Source organism: Pristiophorus japonicus, chromosome 4, assembly GCF_044704955.1.
Source record: "Pristiophorus japonicus isolate sPriJap1 chromosome 4, sPriJap1.hap1, whole genome shotgun sequence".
NCBI classification, from domain to species: Eukaryota; Metazoa; Chordata; class Chondrichthyes; family Pristiophoridae; genus Pristiophorus; species Pristiophorus japonicus.
The window spans coordinates 254,822,349-254,846,284 of record NC_091980.1 but is presented as its reverse complement, the minus strand read 5'-3'; positions in this window follow the sequence as shown (position 1 = coordinate 254,846,284).

Sequence of the window (23,936 nt, the reverse complement as noted above, 5' to 3'; positions counted from 1 at the left end):
AGTACTGGGACAATCGGACTAGCCCACTCATTGAATTCCACCGGCGTGATGATGCCTTCTCGCTGCAGCTTGTCTAGCTCAATTTCCACTTTCTCACGCATCATATACGGTACCGCCCGTGCCTTGTGGTGGATGGGTCACGTACCGGGAACCAAATGGATCTGCACTTTCGCCCCGAGAAGTTTCCAATGCCTGGCTCGAACAACGATGGGAACTTGCTCAGAACCTGGGCACATGAGGTGTCGTCGATGGACAAAAACAGTCGGATGTCGTTCCAGTTCCAGCGGATTTTTCCCAGCCAGCTTCTGCCAAACAATGTGGAGCCATCCCCTGGCACAATCCACAGCGGGAGTTCGTGTGCTGCTCCATCATAGGAGATTTTGACTTCTGCACTGCCAATTACAGAGATTAGTTCCTTGGTGTAAGTCCTTAGTTTGGTGTGAATGGGGCTGAGCTTGGGCTTGTGTGTCTTTTTGCACCACAGCCTGTCGAAGGCCTTTTTACTCATTATGGACTGACTTGCACCCATGTCCAGTTCCATAGATACTGGAATACCGTTCAGTTCAACTTTCAACATTATTGGTGGACATTTTGTAGTAAATGTGTGTACTTCTGCCTCCTCGGTACGAGTCTCCAATTCAGCCTGATCCACAGTGGATCGATCTTCCTCTACAACGTGGTGGTTTGCAGGGTTTGCAGGGTTTGCAGTTCGCCTGCACGTTTGCTGGAGGTGTCCCATTGTTCTGCAGCTGTTGCACACATAGTGCTTGAAGCGGCATTGATGGGGCCAATGATCACCTCCACAATGCCAACAAGGTGTTAATGCGAGGCAGTTAACGATTGATGGTGAGCTCTGGGTCATCTGAGGTCGGGCAGCAACAGCCGGCTTGTACGTTCTGCCATGTATATTTCTGCTCGAAACCGACATTACTTTATGCACAGTACTGGCTAAAACTTCTTTACTGTACAAAATCTGCTTGGTGTTGTCACTGGTGGACATAAATGCCTGGGCTATCGTTATGGCTTTACTTAGATTCGGCGTTTCTACAGTCAACAGTTTGCGAAGGATTGTCTCATGGCCAATGCCCAGTACAAAAAAGTCTCTAAGCATTTGTTCCAGGAACCCCTCAAACTCACAATGTCCTGTGAGGCACCTTAGTTCGGCGACATAGCTCGCCACTTCCTGGCCCTCCGATCGTTGACACGTGTAGAACCGATATCTCGCCATCAAAATGCTTTCCTGAGGATTTAGGTGCTCCCGGACCAGCATGCACAATTCTTCATAGGATTTGTCTGTTGGTTTTGCCGGAGCTAGGAGATTCTTCATGAGACCATAGGTTGTTGCCCCGCAGACAGTTAGGAGGATCGCCCTTCGTTTGGTAGCATTCTTGTCCCCTTCCAGCTCGTTAGCCACAAAGTATTGGTCGAGTCTCTCCAAGAAGGACTTCCAATTGTCCCCTTCTGAGAACTTCTCCAGGATATCAACTGTTCTTTGCATTTTCGCGCAGTTGTTCGTTACCTCATCACCAATTGGTACACTCATAATAAAGGATAATAAACTGAGTACTGTGTACAATGAGCAAGTGTGACCTTAGCTCCTTTAATAAGACTCCAGAGTCAGTTACCTCGTGGGTGACCTGCTTATATACCGTGCTCCCAAGGGCTGCTGGGATCCCTTGGGACTCCAACAGGTGGGCCCTCTGGTGGTAGTGTAATACAGGTTACAAGGGTTAAATACATAACACACAGTACTCAGTTTCATCCTTTATTATGCGTGTATCAGAGGTCATGCTGAGTAATACCTAGAAGAAAGATGAAAGGGACAAGATTTAGGATGCCAATGAGAGGCTAGACATCTGCACATGAAAGGCTTGATGATACTGGTTGAGATTTTGAAGTTAGCTGAAGGTACAATTTCTTGTGGTACACGTGTGAACCACTCACTCTGCTCAGTTGAGCCACCAACCACGCCATCTCCAATTCTGCTTGTTCTTGCTGTGCCACTTATTTCCAATGCCTCCTGCTCCACCTGGGTGAAGGCCATAACAGGTGCTTCATCTCTTGTCTTATTTCTTTCCCTGGTGTTGAGTGTTGTCTTCTCCTGCAGAAGGAGAAGGAGAGAATTAGGAATGGCAATTGAGAAGGCAGATGCATTTGTGTGGGACTTCCACATGTAGTGCATAAGCTGAGAGAGGAGAAAAAAACAGATGCTGGGAGAATGGAGAGATTTTGAATGGGAAGTAAGTGGCTTAAGTGTGAATTGGCAAAGGAGTCTTGAGAGGAGGTGCAGATACTGCAATTGACAGCAGGTGAGAAGGAATGAAGAGCGTTAGTGGAAGGAGTGACGGCAGCAAGCGGCATTTGTGTTGGGAATAAACACGAGCGGTGATAATGGGCTCAATTTTCCTCAAAGCATTTTTTTGGTGTACTTGAAGAGATATGCCCGATTTTTGGGGGTCTAAGTACACGCCCAAAAAATATTCTAAGTTTCCCTGTTGGATTTCTTCATTTTGGCATGGCGTAACCCGACCTTTAGTTTTACATAAGAACATAAGAACATAAGAATTAGGAACAGGAGTAGGCCATCTAGCCCCTCAAGCCTGCTCCGCCATTCAATAAGATCATGACTGATCTGGCCGTGGACTCAGCTCCACTTACCCGCCCGCTCCCCGTAACCCTTAATTCCCTTATTGGTTAAAAATCTATCTATCTGTGACTTGAATACATTCAATGAGCTAGCCTCAACTGCTTCCTTGGGTAGAGAATTCCACAGATTCACAACCCTCTGGGAGAAGAAATTCCTTCTCAACTCGGTTTTAAATTGGCTGTATTTTGAGGCTGTGCCCCTGAGTTCTAGTCTCCCCGACCACTGGAAACAACCTCTCTGCCTCTATCTTGTCTATCCCTTTCATTATTTTAAATGTTTCTATAAGATCACCCCTCATCCTTCTAAACTCCAACGAGTAAAGACCCAGTCTACTCAATCTATCATCATAAGGTAACCCCCTCATCTCCGGAATCAGCCTAGTGAATCATCTCTGTACCCCCTCCAAAGCCAGTATATCCTTCCTTAAGTAAGGTGACTAAAACTGCACGCAGTACTCCAGGTGCGGCCTTACCAATACCCTATACAGTTGCAGCAGGACCTCCCTGCTTTTGTACTCCATCCCTCTCGCAATGAAGGCCAACATTCCATTCGCCTTCCTGATTACCTGCTGCACCTGCAAACTAACCTTTTGGGGTTCATGCACAAGGACCCCCAGGTCCCTCTGCATCTCAGCATGTTGTAATTTTTCCCCATTCAAATAATATTCTCTTTTACTGTTTTTTTTCCAAGGTGGATGACCTCACACTTTCCGACATTGTATTCCATCTGCCAAACCTTCGCCCATTCGCTTAACCTATCCAAATCTCTTTGCAGCCTCTCTGTGTCCTCTACACAACCCGCTTTCCCACTAATCTTTGTGTCATCTGCAAATTTTGTTACACTACACTCTGTCCCCTCTTCCAGGTCATCTATGTATATTGTAAACAGTTGTGGTCCCAGCACCGATCCCTGTGGCACACCACTAACCACCGATTTCCAACCCGAAAAGGACCCATTTATCCCGACTCTCTGCTTTCTGTTCGCCAGCCAATTCTCTATCCATGCTAATACATTTTCTCTGACTCCACGTACCTCTATCTTCTGCAGTAACCTTTTGTGTGGCACCTTATCGAATGCCTTTTGGAAATCTAAATACACCACATCCATCGGTACACCTCTATCCACGATGCTCGTTGTATCCTCAAAGAATTCTAGTAAATTACTAAAACATGATTTCCCCTTCATGAATCCATGCTGCGTCTGCTTGATTGCACTATTCCTATCGAGATGTCTCGCTATTTCTTCCTTAATGATAGTTTCAAGCATTTGCCCCACTACAGATGTTAAACTAACCGGTCTATAGTTACCTGCCTTTTGTCTGCCCCCTTTTTTAAACAGAGGCATTACATTAGCTGCTTTCCAATCCACTGGTACCTCCCCAGAGTCCAGAGAATTTTGGTAGATTATAACGAATGCATCTGCTATAACTTCCGCCATCTCTTTTAATACCCTGGGATGCATTTCATCAGGACCAAGGGACTTGTCTACTTTGAGTCCCATTAGCCTGTCCAACACTATCCCCCTAGTGATAGTGATTGTCTCAAGGTCCTCCCTTCCCACATTCCCGTGACCAGCAATTTTTGCCATGGTTTTAGTGTCTTCCACTGTGAAGACCGAAGCAAAATAATTGTTTAAGGCCTCAGCCATTTCCACATTTCCCATTATTAAATCCCCTTTCTCATCTTCTAAGGGACCAACATTTACTTTAGTCACTCTTTTCCGTTTTATATATCTGTAAAAGCTTTTACTATCTATTTTTATGTTTTGCGCAAGTTTACCTTCGAAATCTATCTTTCCTTTCTTTATTGCTTTTTTAGTCATTCTTTGCTGTTGTTTAAAATTTTCCCAATCCTCCAGTTTCCCACTAACCTTGGCCACCTTATACGCATTGGTTTTTAATTTGATACTCTCCTTTATTTCCTTGGTTATCCACGGCTGGTTATCCCTTCTCTTACCGGGGTGGAGCCTTGATCGGCGCCAAAACGATCAGGCTGCCATGGTAACCAGGGATACAATGCAAGCTGAGGATGCAAAGTGAAGCATACAGCCAGCTCCCAACACATTAAAAGAATTGAAAAACACATAGCAGCAACTTACCTCCAATCCCGCCCGAAGGGCTTGCCAGTCTGGTCCCATTCTCGGCCCCTGGATATTTCTCTCTTTCTGCCTCTCTCTCTCTCTCTCTCTCCGTGTGTGTGAACAACGGACGGAGAATGGGACCGGACATCCTTAGAAAAAAAGAAACATAGAAAATAGGTGCAGGAGTAGGCTATTTGGCCCTTCGAGCCTGCACCACCATTCAATAAGATCATGACTGATCATTCACCTCAGTACCCCTTTCCTGCTTTCTCTCCATACCCCTTGATCCCTTTAGCCATAAGGACCATATCTAACTCCCTCTAGAATATATCCAATCAACTGGCATCAACAACTCTGCGGTCGGGAATTCCGCAGGTTAACAACTCTCTGAGTGAAGAAGTTTCTCCTCATCTCAGTCCTAAATGGCTTACCCCTTATCGTTAGACTATGTCCCCTGGTTCTGGACTTCCCCAACATCGGGAACATTCTACCTGCATCTACCCTGTCCAGTCCCATCAGAATTTTATATGTTTCTATGAGATCCTCTCTCATCCTTCTAAACTCCAATGAATACAGGCCCAGTCAATCCAGTCTCTCCTCATATGTCAGTCCTGCCATCCCGGGAATCAGTCTGGTGAACCTTCGCTGCACTCCCTCAATAGCAAGAACGTCCTTCCTCAGATTAGGAGACCAAAACTGAACACAATATTCCAGGTGAGGCCTCACTAAGGCCCTGTACAACTGCAGTAAGACCTCCCTGCTCCTATACTCAAATCCCCTAGCTATGAAGGCCAACATACCATTTGCCTTCTTCACCGCCTGCTGTACCTGCATGCCATCTTTCAATGACTGATGTACCATGATACCCAGCTCTTGTTGCACCTCCCCTTTTCCTAATCTGCCGCCATTCAGATAATATTCAGCCTTCGTGTTTTTGCCACCAAAGTGGATAACCTCACATTTATCCACATTATATTGCATTTGCCATTCATTTGCCCACTCACCTAACCTGTCCAAGTCACCCTACAGCCTCTTAGCATCCTCCTCACAGCTCACACCGCCACCCAGCTTAGTGTCATCTGCAAACTTGGAGATATTACACTCAATTCTTTCATCTAAATCATTCATGTATATTGTAAATAGCTGGGGTCCCAGCACTCAGCTCTGCGCCACGCCACTCCACTAGTCACTGCCTGCCATTCTGAAAAGGACCCATTTATCCCGACTCTCTGCTTCCTGTCTGCCAACCAGTTCTCTATCCACATCAGTACATTATCCCCAATAACATGTGCTTTAATTTTGCACACCAATCTCTTGTGTGGGACCTTGTCAAAAGCCTTTTGAAAGTCCAAATACACCACATCAACTGGTTCTCCCTTGTCCATTCTACCAGTTACATCCTCAAAAAATTCTAGAAGATTTGTCAAGCATGATTTCCCTTTCATAAATCCATGTTGACTTCGACCAATCCTGTCACTGCTTTCCAAATGCGCTGCTATTTCATCTTTAATAATTGATTCCAACATTTTCCCCACTACTGATGTCAGGCTAACTGGTCTGTAATTACCCGTTTGCTCTCTTCCTCCTTTCTTACAAAGTGGTGTTTCATTAGCTACCCTCCAGTCCATAGGAATTAATCCAGAGTCGATAGACTGTTGGAAAATGATCACCAATGCATCCATTATTTCTAGGGCCACTTCCTTAAGTACTCTGGAATGCAGACTATTGGGCCCCGGGGATTTATCGACCTTCAATCCCATCAATTTCCCTAACACAATTTCCCGCCTAATAAGGATTTCCTTCAGTTCCTCCTTCTCACTAGACCCTCGGTCCCCTAGTATTTCCGGAAGGTTATTTGTGTCTTCCTTCATGAAGACAGAACCAAAGTATTTGTTTATCTGGTCCACCATTTCTTTGTTCCCCATTATAAATTCACCTGAATCTGACTGCAAGGAACCTACGTTTGTCTTCACTAATCTTTTTCTCTTCACATATCTATAGAAACATAGAAACATAGAAACATAGAAAATAGGTGCAGGAGCAGGCCATTCAGCCCTTCTAGCCTGCACCGCCATTCAATGAGTTCATGGCTGAACATGAAACTTCAGTACCCCCTTCCTGCTTTCTCGCCATAACCCTTGATCCCCCGAGTAGTAAGGACTTCATCTAACTCCCTTTTGAATATATTTAGTGAATTGGCCTCAACTACTTTCTGTGGTAGAGAATTCCACAGGTTCACCACTCTCTGGGTGAAGAAGTTTCTCCTCATCTCGGTCCTAAATGGCTTACCCCTTATCCTTAGACTGTGACCTCTGGTTCTGGACTTCCCCAACATTGGGAACATTCTTCCTGCATCTAACCTGTCTAAACCCGTCAGAATTTTAAACGTTTCTATGAGGTCCCCTCTCATTCATCTGAACTCCAGTGAATACAAGCCCAGTTGATCCAGTCTTTCTTGATAGGTCAGTCCCGCCATCCCGGGAATCAGTCTGGTGAATCTTCGCTGCACTCCTTCAATAGCAAGAATGTCCTTCCTCAAGTTAGGAGACCAAAACTGTACACAATACTCCAGGTGTGGCCTCACCAAGGCCCTGTACAACTGTAGCAATACCTCCCTGCCCCTGTATTCAAATCCCCTCGCTATGAAGGCCAACATGCCATTTGCTTTCTTAACCACCTGCTGTACCTGCATGCTAACCTTCAATGACTGATGTACCATGACACCCAGGTCTCGTTGCACCTTCCCTTTTCCTAATCTGTCACCATTCAGATAATAGTCTGTCTCTCTGTTTTTACCACCAAAGTGGATAACCTCACATTTATCCACATTATACTTCATCTGCCATGCATTTGCCCACTCACCTAACCTATCCAAGTCACTCTGCAGCCTAATAGCATCCTCCTCGCAGCTCACACTGCCACCCAACTTAGTGTCATCCGCAAATTTGGAGATACTGCATTTAATCCCCTCGTCTAAATCATTAATGTACAATGTAAACAGCTGGGGCCCCAGAACAGAACCTTGCGGCACCCCACTAGTCACTGCCTGCCATTCTGAAAAGTACCCGTTTACTCCTACTCTTTGCTTCCTGTCTGACAACCAGTTCTCAATCCACGTCAGCACACTACCCCCAATCCCATGTGCTTTAACTTTGCACATTAATCTCTTGTGTGGGACCTTGTCGAAAGCCTTCTGAAAGTCCAAATATACCACATCAACTGGTTCAGTCAGTTTTTATGTTTCCGGCAAGCTTCCTCTCATTCTCTATTTTCCCCCTCCTAATTAAACCCTTTGTCCTCCTCTGCTGAATTATAAAATTCTCCCAGTCCTCAAGTTTGCTGCTTTTTCTGGCCAATTTATATGCCGCTTCCTTGGATTTAACACTATCCTTAATTTCCCTTGTTAGCCACGGTTGAGCCACCTTTCCCATTTTATTTTTACTCCAGACAGGGATGTACAATTGCTGAAGTTCATCCATGTGATCTTTAAATGTTTGCCATTGCCTATCCACCGTCAACCCTTTAAGTATCACTCGCCAGTCTATTCTAGCCAATTCACGTCTCATACTATTGAAGTTACCTTTCCTTAAGTACAAGACCCTCGTCTCTCAATTAACTGTGTCACTCTCCATCTTAATAAAGAATTCTACCATGTTATGGTCACTCTTCCCCAAGGGGCCTCGCACAACAAGATTTCTAATTCGTCCTCTCTCATTGCACATCACCCAGTCTAGGATGACCAACCCTCTAATTGGTTCCTCGACATATTGGTCTAGAAAACCACCCCTAATACAATCGAGGAATTCCTCCTCCACCGCATTGCTACCAGTTTGGTTAGCCCAATCAATATGTAGATTAAAGTAGCCCATGATAACTGCTGTACCTTTATTGCATGCATTCCTAATTTCACGTTGGGCGGGGTTGGAAGTATGTTGCTGCTATGTGTTTTTCAATTCTTTTAGTGTGTCCGGATATCTGCTCCATTGATTTCCTTAACTCTCCGGAATGTTTTTCAGCAGAGGCGACATACACTGGCCTAAACACAACTGGAGTAACTCTCAGCTGGCCAAACCTCCCTAATTGGTGTAGGTGGCTGGTTACGTCCCCTTTGGCTGAAAAAAAACTGACCTAAAGCAATCTGAACTAACTGAGCTACACTGGGGCAAATTGATTGGGGAAACTGTGGTTTTTCAACTTAGGCGATAAAGAGCAGCCTGCTCCAAAAAATTGGTGCAAATCACTGGGGAAAATTGAGCCCATAGTGTGCCCTTGGTGATTGGTGGTGAGGGATGTGATGCAGGGACGATCACTGCTCTAAATGCTATAAGAGGGAGGGGAGGGACTGCGATCAGGTGCACGAGATGGGGAAACAAGGTGCTGTACTGATTGTGGCCAGAAAATGTGGGCAGGTGTCCTGCTGCCAAAGCGATTGCCAGCCAGCCCGCCAATCAAGCCCAGCAGTTTCATTCTGTCATACCTCACACCAATGATGTCTTCAGTTGCGTCGCCTACCTCAGACATCAGTGCACTCATCTCTAGCACTATAAGTCAATTGAAATCATGATCAAACTGTACAGTGCCCTGGACAGACTGCACCTTGAATATTGTGTCCAGTCCTAGTTACTGGTACAGAGAAGAGTAATGAGACTGATACCCAATGTCAGAGGTCTAAGTTATGAGGAAAGACTGGAGAAACCGGCTTTTCTGTTAGGAAAGGAGTCCTGATCTTAAATAGGTGGACAAGGAAATTAAGGGCATGTGTCACAGTTTGAGAATTTAGATCATTTTTTTCACAGAAAGTGTTATGTCTCAAATAAAGCAACATGACTGAGTACTGTAGACTTGAGTAAGTGTGACCTTAGTCTCTTTATTCTGACTCCAGAGTCCTGGAACAGCATGGAAGGCTTGCTTATATACAATGCTCCCAAGGGATGCTGGGATCCCTTGGGACTCCAACAGTAGAATGCTGGTTACAAGGTGTTGCATACATAATATCACTCACCCCTCCCCCCCCCCCCCCCCCCACAAGTCAATAGTACACTTATTTACAGGGTGAGGCGACCTGGGGCTTTCCGCTCCCTAGTCGATCGTCTTAGTACAAACACAGGTGCAGGTGAGTTGGTTGGACCTTTGCTGGGCTACTGCGCAGCTGGCCTTGCTGGGCTGCTGGGGATGATGACTTCAGCTTCGTGGTCAACCGTGATGTCGGTTACCACTTGTGTGTGTATCAAAGTGTCGAAGTTAGTGGTGTCCTCTTCATGTTGCTCGTGGCTGTCTGTGAATCGCAGTTTAGTTTGGTCCAAATGCTTTCTGCAAGTTAGTCCATTTGCAAGTTTGACCTGAAACACCCTACTCCCTTCTTTGGCTGCGACAGTGCCAGCAAGCCATTTGGGATCATGTCCATAGTTGAGTACAAACACAGGGTCATTGACTTCAATATCACATGACAAATTTGCGTGATCATAGTACATGCTTTGTTGATGCCACCTGCCCTCGACATGATCATGGAGATCAGGGTGGACAAGAGAGAGTCTTGTTTTGAGTGCCCTCTTCATGAGCAGTTCGGCAGGGGGAACCCCGGTGAGCGAGTAGGGTCTTGTGCGGTAACTGAACAGGACTCGGGACAGGCGGGTCTGCAGGGAGCCTTCCGACACATGTTTCAAGCTTTGCTTGATGGTTTGGACTGCCCGTTTTGCCTGGCTGTTAGATGTGGGCTTGATCGGGGCAGATGTGACCCCATTGCTTGATCCCATTGCGGGTCATGAATTCCTTGAACTCAGCGCTGGTGAAGCACGGCTTATTGTCGTTGACAAGGACATCAGGCAGGCTGTGCGTGGCAAACATGGCTCGTAGGCTTTTGATGGTGGCAGTGAACGTGCTTACAGACATTATTACACACTCAATCCATTTTGAATAAGCATTCACAACAACCAAAAACATTTGATCTAGAAACGGGCTAGCGAAGTCAACGTGGATCCTAGACCACGGTTTGGAGGGCCATGACCACAAACTTAGCAGTGCCTCCCTGGGCACATTGCTCAGTTGAGAGCAAGTGTTGCATTGGCGCACGCAAGACTCCAAATCTGAGTCAATGCCGGGCCACCACACATGTGATCTGGCTATAGCTTTCATCATTACTATGCCTGGGTGGGTACTTTTTAGGTCGCGTATGAACGTTTCCCCGCCTTTCTTAGGCAAAACCATGCGATTACTCAACAAAAGACAGTCTGCCTGTATGGACATTTCGTCTTTGCGCCGCTGGAGTGGCTTGATCCCCTCATGCATCTCCGCTGAGATGCTGGACCAGCTCCCAAGAAGGACACAGTTTTTTATCAAGGACAGTAAAGGATCCTGGCTGGTCCAGGAACTGATCTGGCAGGCCATAACGGGTGACTTTTTGTTTTCGAATGCATCCATCACCAACAGCAAGTCTGCAGGCTGTGCCATTTCCACCCCGGTGGCGGGCAATGGTAGCTGACTGAGAGCAGTTCTCTATGCTTGGCCTGTGGCGAATTACATAGTTGTATGCAGACAGCGTGAGCACCCATCTTTGGATGCGAGCAGAAGTATTGGTATTAATCCCTTTTCTCTCTGAGAATAGCGATATGAGCGGCTTATGGTCAGTTTCTAACTTGAACTTAAGCCAAAACAGATACTGGTGCATTTTTTTCACCCCAGAAATGCATGCCAGAGCTTTTTTTTCAATCATGCTGTAGGTCCTTTTGGCCTTGGACAAACTCCTGGACGCAGAAGCGACCGGTTGCAATATTCCTAATTCGTTTGCTTGTTGTAACACACACTCAACCCCGTACGAAGATGCATCGCAAGCTAGCACTAAACGTTTACATGGGTCATACAGATCAAGCAGTTAGTTGGAACATAACAGGTTTGTGGCTTTCTGAAAAGCAGTCTCTTGTGATATCCCCCATACCCAGTTATCTCCCCTGCATAGCAACACATGAGGTTCTAGCAAGGTGCTTAACCCGGGTAGGAAATCACCAAAATAATTGAGGAGTCACAGGAACGACCGCAGCTCTGTCACGTTCTGCGGTCTCGGCATGTTCTTGATGGCCTCCGTCTTGGCGTCGGTGGGTCTGATGCCATCTGCCGCGATTCTTCTCCCTAAGAACCTGACCTCTGTCGCCAGAAAAACATACTTCGAGCATTTCAACCTGAGTCCCACACGATCTAGCTGACTTAGAACCTCTTCCAGGTTCTGCAAGTGTTCGATGGTGTCGCGACCTGTGATCAATATGTCGTCCTGGAAAACCACGGTGCGTGGAACCGACTTTCGCAGACTCCATGTTCCTTTGAAAAATTGCCACAGCCGATCGAATCCCAAATGGGCATCTATTGTTGATGAACAGACCTTTGTGCGTGTTGATGCAGGTGAGGCCTTTGGAAGATTCAGCCAGCTTCTGCATCATGTAGGCCGAGGTCAGGTCCAACTTGGTGAACGTCTTCCCTTCTGTAGCATTGCAAATACATCGTCTGCCTTGGGTAGCGGGTACTGGTCCTGCAGCGAAAAACGGTTAATCATTACTTTATAGTTCCCACAAATTCTGACCATGCCATCGCCCTTGAGAAGCGGAACAATCAGACTAGCCCACTTGTTGAACTCAACCAGCATGATGATGCCCTCTTGTTGCAGCCTGTTCAGCTAGATCTCCACTTTCTCTCGCATCATTAGGGCACCGCCCGTGCCTTGTGGTGGATGGGTCTTGTACCGGGAACCAAGTGGATCTGCACCTTCGCCCCAGAGAAATTTCCGATGCCTGGCTCAAACAACGACGGGAACTTGCTCAAAACCTGGGCACATGAGGCGTCGTCGACGGATGAAAGCGCTTGGATGTCGTCCCAGTTCCAGCGGATTTTTCCCAGCCAGCTTCTGCTGAACAGTGTGGGGCCATCTCCTGGTACAATCCATAGTGGTAGTTCGTGCACCGCTCCATCGTAGGAGACTTTTACTGCTGCACTGCCAATTTCAGGGATCAGCTCTTTCGTGTAAATTCACACATTGGTATGAATACGGCTCAGCTTGGGCATGTGTGCCTTGTTGCACCACAGCCTGTCGAAGGCCTTTTTGCTCATGATAGACTGACTCACACCCGTGTCCAATTCCATGCATACTGGAATTCCGTTCATTTCAACTTTTACATAGAAACATAGAAAATAGGTGCAGGAGTAGGCCATTCGGCCCCTCGATCCTGCACCACCATTCAATAAGATCATGGCTAATCATTCCCTCAGTACCCCTTTCCTGCTTTCTCTCCATACCCCTTGATCCCTTTAGCCGTAAGGGCCATATCTAACTCCCTCTTGAATATATCCAATGAACTGGCATCAACAACTCTCTGCAGTAGGGAATTCCACATGTTAACAACTCTCTAAGTGAAGAAGTTTCTCCTCATCTCAGTCCTAAATGGCCTACCCCTTATCCTTAGACTGTGTCCCTGATTCTGGACTTCCCCATCATCGGGAACATTCTTCCCGCATCTAACCTGTCCAGTCCCGTCAGAATCTTATACATTTCTATGAGATCCCCTCTTATCCTTCTAAATTCCAGTGTATAATGGCCCAGTTGATCCAGTCTCTCCTCATATGTCAGTCCCGCAATCCCGGGAATCAGCCTGGTGAACCTTCGCTCAATAGCAAGAACGTCTTTCCTCAGATTAGGAGACCAAAACTGAACACAATATTCCAGGTGAGGCCTCACCAAGGTGCTGTACAACTGCAGTAAGACCTCCCTGCTCCTATACTCAAATCCCCTTGCTATTAAAGCCAACATACCATTTGCCTTCTTTACCACCTGCTGTACCTGCATGCCAACTTTCAATGACTGATGAACCATGACACCCAGGTCTCGTTGCACCTCCCCCTTTCCAAATCTGCTGCCCATCAGATAATATTCTGCCTTTGTGTTTTTGCCCCCAAAGTGGATAACCTCACACTTATCCACATTATACTGCATCTGCCATGCATTTGTCCACTCACCTAACCTGTCCAAGTCACCCTGCAGCCTTTTAGCCTCCACCTCACAGCTCACATTGCCACCCAGCTTTGTGTCATCTGCAAACTTGGAAATATTACACTCAATTCCTTCATCTAAATCATTAATGTATATTGTAAAGAGCTGGGGACCCAGCACTGAGTCCTGCGGCACTCCACTAGTCACTGCCTGCCATTCTGAAAAGGACTCGTTTATCCCGACTCTCTGCTTCCTGTCTGCCAACCAGTTCTCTATCCACGTCAGTATATTACCCCCAATACCATGTGCTTTGATTTTGCACACCAATCTATTGTGTGGGACCTTGTCAAAAGCCTTTTGAAAGTCCAAATACACCACATCCACTGGTTCTCCCTTGTCCACTCTACCAGTTACATCCTCAGAAAATTCCAGAAGATTTGTCAAGCATGATTTCCCTTTCATAAATCCATGCTGACTTGGACCGATCCTCTCACTGCTTTCCAAATGCGCTGCTATTTCATCTTTAATAATTGATTCCAACATTTTCCCCACCACTGATGTCAGGCTAACCGGTCTATAATTACCCGTTTTCTCTCTCCCTCCTTTTTTAAACAGTGGTGTTACATTAGCTACCCTCCAGTCCATAGGAACTGATCCAGAATCGATAGACTGTTGGAAAATGATCACCAACGCATCCACTATTTCTAGAGCCACTTCCTTAAGTACTCTGGGATGTAGACTATCAGGCCCCAGGGATTTATCAGCTTTCAATCCCATCAATTTCCCTAACACAATTTCCCGCTTTATAAGGATATCCTTCAGTTCCTCCTTCTCACTAGACCCTCGGTCCCCTAGTATTTCCGAAAGGTTATTTGTGTCTTCCTTTGTGAAAACAGAACCACAGTATTTGTTTAACTGGTCTGCCATTTCTTTGTTCCCCATTATAAATTCACCTGAATCGGACTGCAAGGGACCTATATTTGTTTTCACTAACCTTTTTCTCTTCACATATCTATAGAAGCTCTTGCAGTTAGTTTTTATGTTCCCGGCAAGCTTCCTCTCATACTCTATTTCCTCCCTCTTAATTAAACCCTTTTTCCTCCTCCACTGTATTAAAAATTTCTCCCAGTCCTCAGGTTTGCTGCTTTTTCTGGCCAATTTATATGCCGCTTCCTTGGATTTAACACTATCCTTAATTTCCCTTGTTAGCCACGGTTGACCCATCTTTCCCATTTTATTTTTACTCCAGACAGGGATATACAATTGTTGACGTTCATCCATGTGATCTTTAAATGTTTGCTATTGCCTATCCACCGTCAACCCTTTAAGTATCACTCGCCAGTCTATTCTAGCCAATTCACGTCTCAAACCAATAAAGTTACCTTTCCCCAAGTTCAGGACCCAAGTCTCTGAATTAACTGTGTCACTCTCCAGCTTAATAAAGAATTCTACCATATTATGGTCACTCTTCCCCAAGGGACCTCGCACAACAAGATTGTTAATTAGTCCTTTCTCATTACACATCACCCAGTCTAGGATGGCCAGCCCTCTAGTTGGTTCCTCGACATATTGTTCTTGAAAACCATCCCTAATACACTCCAGGAAATCCTCCTCCACCGCATTGCTACCAGTTTGGTTAGCCCAGTCAATATGTAGATTGAAGTCGCCCATGATAACTGCTGTATCTTTATTGCATACATCCCTAATTTCTTGTTTGATGCTGTCCCTATCCTCATTGGTGGTCCGTACACAACTCCCACTAGCGTTTTCTGCCCTTTGGTATTCCGTAGCTCCACCCATACAGATTACACATCATCCAAGCTAATGTCCTTTCTTACTATTGCATTAATTTCCTCTTTAACCAGCAACATCACCCCACCTCCTTTTCCTTTCTGTCTATCCTTCCTAAATGTTAAATACCCCTGGATGTTGAGTTCCCAGCCTTGGTCACCCTGGAGCCATGTCTCCGTGATGCCAATTACATCATATCTGTTAACTGCTATCTGCGTAGTTAATTCGTCCACCTTATTCCGAATACTCCTCGCATTGAGGCACAGAACCTTCAGGCTTGTCGTTTTAACACCCTTTGCCCCTTTAGGATTTTGCTGTAATGTGGCCCTTTTTGCTTTTTGCCTTGGATTTCTCTGCCCTCCACTTTTACTTTTCTTCTTTCTATCTTTTGCTTCTGCCCCCAATCTACTTCCCTCTGTCTCCCTGCATAGGTTCTCATCCCCCTGCCATATTAATTTAACACCTCCCCAACAGCACTAGCAAACACTCCCCTGAGGACATTGGTTCAAGTCCTGCCCCGGTGCAGACCATCCGCTTTGTACTGGTCCCACCTCCCCCAGAACCGGTTTCAATGCCCCAGTAATTTGAATCCCTCCCTTCTGCACTACTCCTCAAGCCACATATTCATCTGAGCTATCCTGCGATTCCTACTCTGACTAGCACATGGCACTGGTAGCAATCCTGAGATTACTACTTTTGAGGTCCTACTTTTTAATTTAGCTCCTAGCTCCCTAAATTCATCTTGTAGGACCTCATCCCATTTTTTACCTATATCGTTGGTACCTATATGCACCACGGCAACTGGCTGTTTACCCTCCCCCTTCAAAATGTCCTGCACCCGCTCCGAGACATCCTTGACTCTTGCACCAGGGAGGCAACATACCATCCTGGAGTCTCGGTTGCAGCCGCAGAAATGTCTATCTATTCCCCTTACAATAGAATCCCCTACCACTATCGCTCTCCCATTCTTTTTCCTGCCCTCCTGTGCAGCAGAGTCACCCATGGTGCCATGAACTTGACTGCTGCTGCCCTCCCCTAATGAGTCATCCCCCTCAACAGTACCCAAAGCGGTGTATCTGTTTTGCAGGGGAATGACCGCAGAGGACCCCTGCATTACCTTCCTTCCACTCCTCTTCCTGTTGATCACCCATCCCCTATCTGGCTGTGTAACCTTTACCTGTGGTAAGACCAACTCACTAAACGTGCTATTCACGACATCCTCAGCATCACGCATGCTCCAGAATCAATCCACCTGCAGCTCCAGTGCTGCAATGCAGTCTGTCAGGAGCTGCAGCCGGATACACTTCCCGCATATGTAGTCGTCAGGGACACTGGAAGCGTTCCTGACTTCCCACATAGTACAGGAGGAGCATAACACGTGTCCGAGCTCTCTGGCCATGAATTAACCCCGAGATTAAGTTAATTTGGCAACAATAATGCTAAAGGTTACTTACTGATAAAGAAAAGTAAAAGAAAAAACTACTCACCAATCACTAGCCAATCCCTTACTCCCTTTCGATCACCTTTCGATTTCTTTCTACTTCTTTTTTGCCTTCTCTCCCTGCTGCAGCTGCACCAGCTGGCCTTTATAGGCCGCTCCGACGTCCCCGAACATCTTACTGTGATGTCACACTTCGTTTTCTTTTCCTCCCAGGTTGGGGAGTCAGCACTGGTGGAGAAAACAAAACAACGCAACACCTCCTGCTCCCACTTGCCCGAACTCTCCCATTTACCAAACTCTTACCTTTGCATTCTGACCTGCGGCTGCACTCCATGATCGGTGGACATTTCGTGGTGAAGGTGTGTACCCCGTACACTTCTGCCTCCTCGGTTCGAGTCTCTAGTTCAGTTTGATCCATCATGGCTTGGTCTTCCTCTGCAACGTGGTGGTTTGCATGGTTGGCAGCTTGTCTGCACATTCGCTAGAGGTCTCCCATTGTTCCACAGCCTTTGCACGCATAGTGTTTGAAGCAGTATTGATGGGCTCGATGATCACCACTGTAGCGCCAACAAGGATGTTAATTGTCTCGCATTCACATCTGAGGTCATGCAGCTGCAGGCGTGTACGTTCTGTCATATGCATTCCTGCCTGAAAACAATGTTACTTTCTGTACAATACTTACTGATGCATCTTTATGCTGCAAAATTTGTTTGGTGTTGTCGCTGGACATAAATGCCTGGGCTATCATTATGGCTTTGCTCAGATTCAGTGTTTCAACAGTCAATAGTTTGCAAAGGATAACCTCATGGCCAATGCCAAGCACAAAAAAGTCTCTTAGCATTTGCTCCAGGAGTCCACTGAATTCGCAATGTCCTGCAAGACACCTTAGTTCGGCGATGTAGCTCACCACTTCCTGGCCTTCAGATCGCTGACATGTATAAAATCGATACCTTGCCATCAGAACGCTCTCCTTTGGATTTAAGTGCTCCCAGACCTGCACACACAGTTCTTCATACAATTTGCTTGTTGATTTCACCGGAGCAAGAAGATTCTTCATGAGGCCGTAGGTTGTTGCCCTGCAGACGGTGAGGAGGATCGCCCTTCGTTTAGCAGCGTTCTCATTCCCTTCCAGCTTGTTGGCCACAAAGTATTGGTCAAATCGCTCCATGAAGGATTCCCAATCATCACCTGCTGAGAATTTCTCCAGGATACCAACAGTTCTCTGCATTTTCACGTGATGATTCATTATCTATTACTCGTCGCCAGTTGTTATGTCTCAAATAAAGCAATGTAACTGAGTACTGTAGACTTGAGTAAGTGTGACCTTAATCTCTTTGTTCTGACTCCAGAGTGCTGGTAGAGTATGGGAGACCTGCTTATATGCAGTGCTCCCAAGGAATGCTGGTATCCCTTGAGACTCCAACAGATGCGCCCTCTGGTGGCGGTAGAATGCTGGTTACAAGGTGTTGCATACATAACAGAAAGGATTTCGGAATAAGTTATGTTTAAGTTGTGTTTTAAAATAAAGTCGACTTGCATAGGTTTAAAAAACCATAATCTGCAGCCTGAGACAGAGGGAGAGGGGTTTAAGGTGTTAATTGTCGAAGTTGCCACATTGGCTGGAGACAGTAAGCTATTCGTCATCTCGTCTCAGTCAGCCTAGAAAAACAACCACACCTATATTAATGAGGATGATTCTATTCAGGGAGCCTGGCTTTGTAAGAGGGAACTCATTTATCCCATGCCCAGAGCTAGTCAGAATCTGGTTGGTCAGGAAACGATAAGTGAGCTTGCTAATAGGGCATATTTTTAATTTTTTATTATTTTTCTTGTTTTCGAGGAGAGTTCTGTAGTTAGTTGGATCGAGGGGAAATTTAATTAGAATTGTTATTGTGGATGTTTACTTGCTGTCTGTAAAATAAAGTAACTTAATGATTCATATCAGGTTTCATCTCACTAAAGTGTTTTTCAGACCACCTACTGAAAGATTGGAGAAGTGCATGTAAGGGCCTGTGTGAAAGACACAATATCCAGTTCAGATCACAGGGGAATCCTATTGTATAGTATTGTATAATTAGATACTGGGCAGGAAGGGTACATTCCTGCACATAGGGCACTCCACAACAAGAGCATCTTCCATTTATATTGTGCCTTTAGCATAAAAATAAATCTCAAGGTGCTTCACAGAGGTGTAACTAGAAATAAAAATGAATGCCGAACCAAAGAAGGAGAAATTAGATGGGGTGATCAAAAGCATGGCCGAAGATGTGTTTTAAGGAGGGTCTTAAAGGAGGGCAGGGAGGTGGAGTGACGGAGGAATTTAGGGAGGTAACTCCAGAAGGTGGGCCTAGGTGGCTAAAAGCAAGGCCGGCAATGTGGGGTGAAGGAGGGGGCAGATGTACAAGAGACCAGTTTCCGAGGTACTGAAAGTTTGGGAGGGGTTGTAGGGCTGGAGGAGGTTGCAGACATCTCTAAACATCTCACAAGACTGTCACTAATATACTTACTTCTTTCTTGTAGAAGAAGGTCGCCTACAACTCCAGACAGGAGGCTGTCATCAGGGGAGGCAGAGCCTGCATTCACACCCTCTCCCACTTCAAAGAAACCGTGTTGGCCATCGCAGGCAGGGGCAGAGTCATGGCTGTGGTGAGTGGCAATACTGGAGTAGATGTTGCGCAGGGTTTCACCACACTGCATCCTTTTTTCCCCTTCTTCTACCTCAACCTGTATATTCTGCATAACAAACTTCAGATGCTTGCACCAGCCACATCTCTCTCTCTGCTCTCCCTTTACACTAAACGTTAACCCCATCCCCTCTTTCATTTCAGGTGCTGAAGAGCTGGGTATACCTCTGCCACTTGATGAAGAGGAGGCCAACCTTCCTAATGTAGGATCACTCAATCTTACGCCTCACACCAGCATTAAGCAAAAGCTCAGATATTGGCACCACACATACTTTACAGACTAGGCTGGAGGAGGGGTCTTCACGTGATGAATCACCAGGCATAAGTGTGCAGGACCAAGGGCAGAGGGATAGTGTATCACAGCTGCCAGCTTGCTGGAGCATGAGATCGCAGACCAGCTCTGCCAGCATCCCTCCACCTCCCAAGTTGTTGCCAATGGCCAAACACTTCATAGGAGTATTAGAATTGGTAAATGAGCAAGACAGGCACTAAGGGTTTGCACAAGGGTGACTCATAATGACTTCTGTTAACTGTTGGAGATGGAATTGAGTTGTTTGACAAATTTGTTTTTGTTCTGGATCTGGTGTTCGTGTTTATATTTGTAGTGAAGTGATACCCATAAGATTGGACTGAAGGAAGACAATCAGATTGTGGCAGTAAGGACAGTGATAAGGATTGCGGTTGGTGTATTGAGGATGGGAGGGATGATTTAAGTGAAGGGCTCTTGGATGAGCTGCCTGCTAAGAACTATGGCCGCGAGGGGGACTGGTGGTCGAATCCTCTCCTGCTCTTCCTCCTGTTCCTGCTCTTCCTGCTGCTGCATCTCTTGCTGCCCAGGTGGTGGTAAGGGCTGATCCCTCACAATTTCAAAGTTATGCAGCATGCAGCAGAAAGCCACAAATCTGGATACCCACTCAGGGCTGTACTGCAAAGCTTCTCCAGAACAGCAGGGGGTGTGCTGTTTGAGCACGCCAATTGCTTGTTTGATCACGTTTCTTATGGTGGCCACCTCTCCAGCTGCGCCAAGGTTTCTGACAGGAGTCATGAACCATATCGGGATGGGATAGCTCGTCACCCAGTAGCCAGCCTGTAATCTGGCGATGTGGCAGGAATAAAGGAATGCTGGCCTTTATATCTAGAGGACTAGAATACAAGGGGGCAGAAGTTATGCTGCAGCAAAACAAAGTCCTGGTTAGACCACACCTGGAGTACTGTGAGCAGATCTGGGCGTCACACCTTAGGAAGGATATATTGACCTTGGAAAGAGAGCAGCGTAGATTTATTTATTATTTTTTTCATTCATTCATGGGATGTGAGCATCGCTGGCAAGGCCAGCATTTATTGCCCATCCCTAATTGCCTTTGAGAAGGTGGTGGTGAGCCGCCTTGTTGAACCGCTGCAGTCCTTGTGGTGAAGGTACTCCCACAGTGTTGTTAGGGAGGGAGTTCCAGGATTTTGATTACAAGAATGATACCTGGACTCGAAGGGTTAAATTACGAGGAGGGATTACACAAACTAGGGTAGTATTCTCCATAATTTAGAAGGTTAAGAGGTGAGTTGATTGAAGTTTTCAAGATATTAAGGGTAACAGATGGGGTAGATACAGAGAAACTATTTCTGCTGGTTGGGCAGTTCAGGGGGAAAATTTGTGAACGGTATGAGAATTGCCAGTGTCATCAGCAACTCGAGTTTATGGCTGCCGAAAATGTCCGAAAATTGGCTCTGGCGGTTGGTGGTGTGGAGCGCAGCACTGCGCCCACCTGGTGGCATTAATCGAGACCTCCTACCCAAAGTTCCCATCCACAGTCAGCGTTAAACCTTCTTACAGCCTGTGGGAGTGAGGCTGTGGGGTTCGTTAGCCATTGTGGGCAATTAAAGGGGTTATGAATTAAAGTGGCAATGCATTCAAAACTAATAAAAATTAAAATCACGTGAAAAATGCATTTTTCAGCCCTTAATGCCTTTCAGAAAAACATAAACCTTAAAAATAATTCCCGAATGTCAGTCTTCAGCTCTTAACGTTGAATTGTCTTTCACACCTAAAAAATGGTAAAAGTGCTTCAGAACTAACACAAATAGCACAGCAAGCCAGGGAAGGGACACCCAGGATCTCACATGCAGCATTGAAGCTTTGTGCAGGGGGTCAACACTGCAAGAGAGGCCCTCTACCCATAGGGGCCTGGAGGCCCACCAGAAAGAACGACATGAGACCACATCACTGAGGCTGTCACTATTATGTATGAAGAAAGCGTCTGACTGGATACTGTGAGCTCAAAGTGTGACAGTCTTTTATTGCAGGTCTCCAGAGTACCTCTCCAACCTGTGAGGCCTCCGTAAGTACCTGTGCTCCCAAGGGATTATGGGATCCCTTGGGACTCCAGGGAATGAGCCCTCTGGTGGCTATACAGAGTATATACAAGTTTACATATATAACAACACTCCCCCCACCCTCCCCCCCCAAAGTCAACCGTGTAACTATTTACAAGGTGAGTCGATCTGGGGCCCTTCTTGCCATGGTTGATCGTCTCGGGGCAAATGCTGGTATTGGTGAATCATTTGTTGGGCCCTCGCTGGGTTGCTGTGCAGTTGGCCTTGCTGGGCTGCCTGGTGTGGTGAGCCCTGCTGGGCTGCTTTGAATGATGGGTTCTGTTTCGTGGCCAACCGTGGTGTCGATTGCCACTGGTGTATATGTTGGGGGATCAAAGAAGGTAGGGTCCAAGGTGGGTTGCTCAGGATAGTCCGTGAATCTGAGTTTGATTAGGTCCAAGTGTTTCCGGTGAATGAGTCCATTTGAAAGTTTGACCCGAAATACCCTGCTCCCCTCTTTGGCCACAACAGAGTCGGGAAGCCACTTGGGACCTTGTCCATAATTCAATACAATACAGGATCATTGATTTCAATCTCACGTGACACATTTGTGCTATCATGATACTGACTTTGTTGACGCCGCCTGCTCTCTACCTGTTCATGTAGATCGGGGTGAACTAACGAGAGCCTTATATATCAATATACGTCAATGATTTAGATGAAGGAATTGAATGTAATATCTCCAAGTTTGCAGATGGCACTAAGCTGGGTGGCGGTGTGAGCTGTGAGGTGGATGCTAAGAGACTGCAGGGTGACTTGGACAGGTTAGGTGAGTGGGCAAATGCATGGCAGATGCAGTATAATGTGGATAAATGTGAGGTTATCCACTTTGGTGGCAAAAACAGGAAGACAGAATATTATCTGAATAGTAACAGATTAGGAAAAGGGGAGTTGTAACAAGACCTGGGTGTCATGGTACATCAGTCATTGAAGTTTGGCATGCAGGTACAGAAGGCGGTGAAGAAGGCAAATGGCATGTTGACCTTCATAGCTAGAGGAGTTGAGTATAGGAGTAGGGAGGCCTTACTGCAGTTGTACTGAGCCTTGGTGAGGCCACACCTGGAATATTGTGTTCAGTTTTGGTCCCCTGATCTGAGGAAGGACATAAGAACATAAGAACATAAGAATTAGGAACAGAAGTAGGCCATCTAGCCCCTCGAGCCTGCTCCGCCATTCAATAAGATCATGGCTGATCTGGCCGTGCACTCAGCTCCACTTACCCGGCGCTCCCCGTAACCCTTAATTCCCTTATTGGTTAAAAATCTATCTATCTGTGACTTGAATACATTCAATGAGCTAGCCTCAACTGCTTCCTTGGGCAGAGAATCCCACAGATTCACAACCCTCTGGGAGAAGAAATTCCTTCTCAACTCGGTTTTAAATTGGCTCCCCCGTATTTTGAGGCTGTGCCCCCTAGTTCTAGTCTCCCCGACAAGTGGAAACAACCTCTCCCCCTCTATCTTGTCTATCCCTTTCATTATTTTAAATGTTTCTATAAGATCACCCCTCATCCTTCTGAACTCCAACGAGTAAAGACCCAGTCTACTCAATCTATCATAATAAGGTAACCCCCTCATCTCCGGAATCAGCCTAGTGAATCGTCTCTGTACCCCCTCCAAAGCCAGTATATCCTTCCTTAAGTAAGGTGACCAAAACTGCAGTCAGTACTCCAGGTGCGGCCTTACCAATACCCTATACAGTTGCAGCAGGACCTCCCTGCTTTTGTACTCCATCCCTCTCACAATGAAAGCCAACATTCCATTCGCCTTCCTGATTACCTGCTGCACCTGCAAACTAACCTTTTGGGATTCATGCACAAGGACCCCCAGGTCCCTCTGCACCTCAGCATGTTGTAATTTCTCCCCATTCAAATAATATTCCCTTTTACTGTTTTTTTTCCCCAAGGTGGATGACCTCACACTTTCCGACATTGTATTCCATCTGCCAAACCTTCGCCCA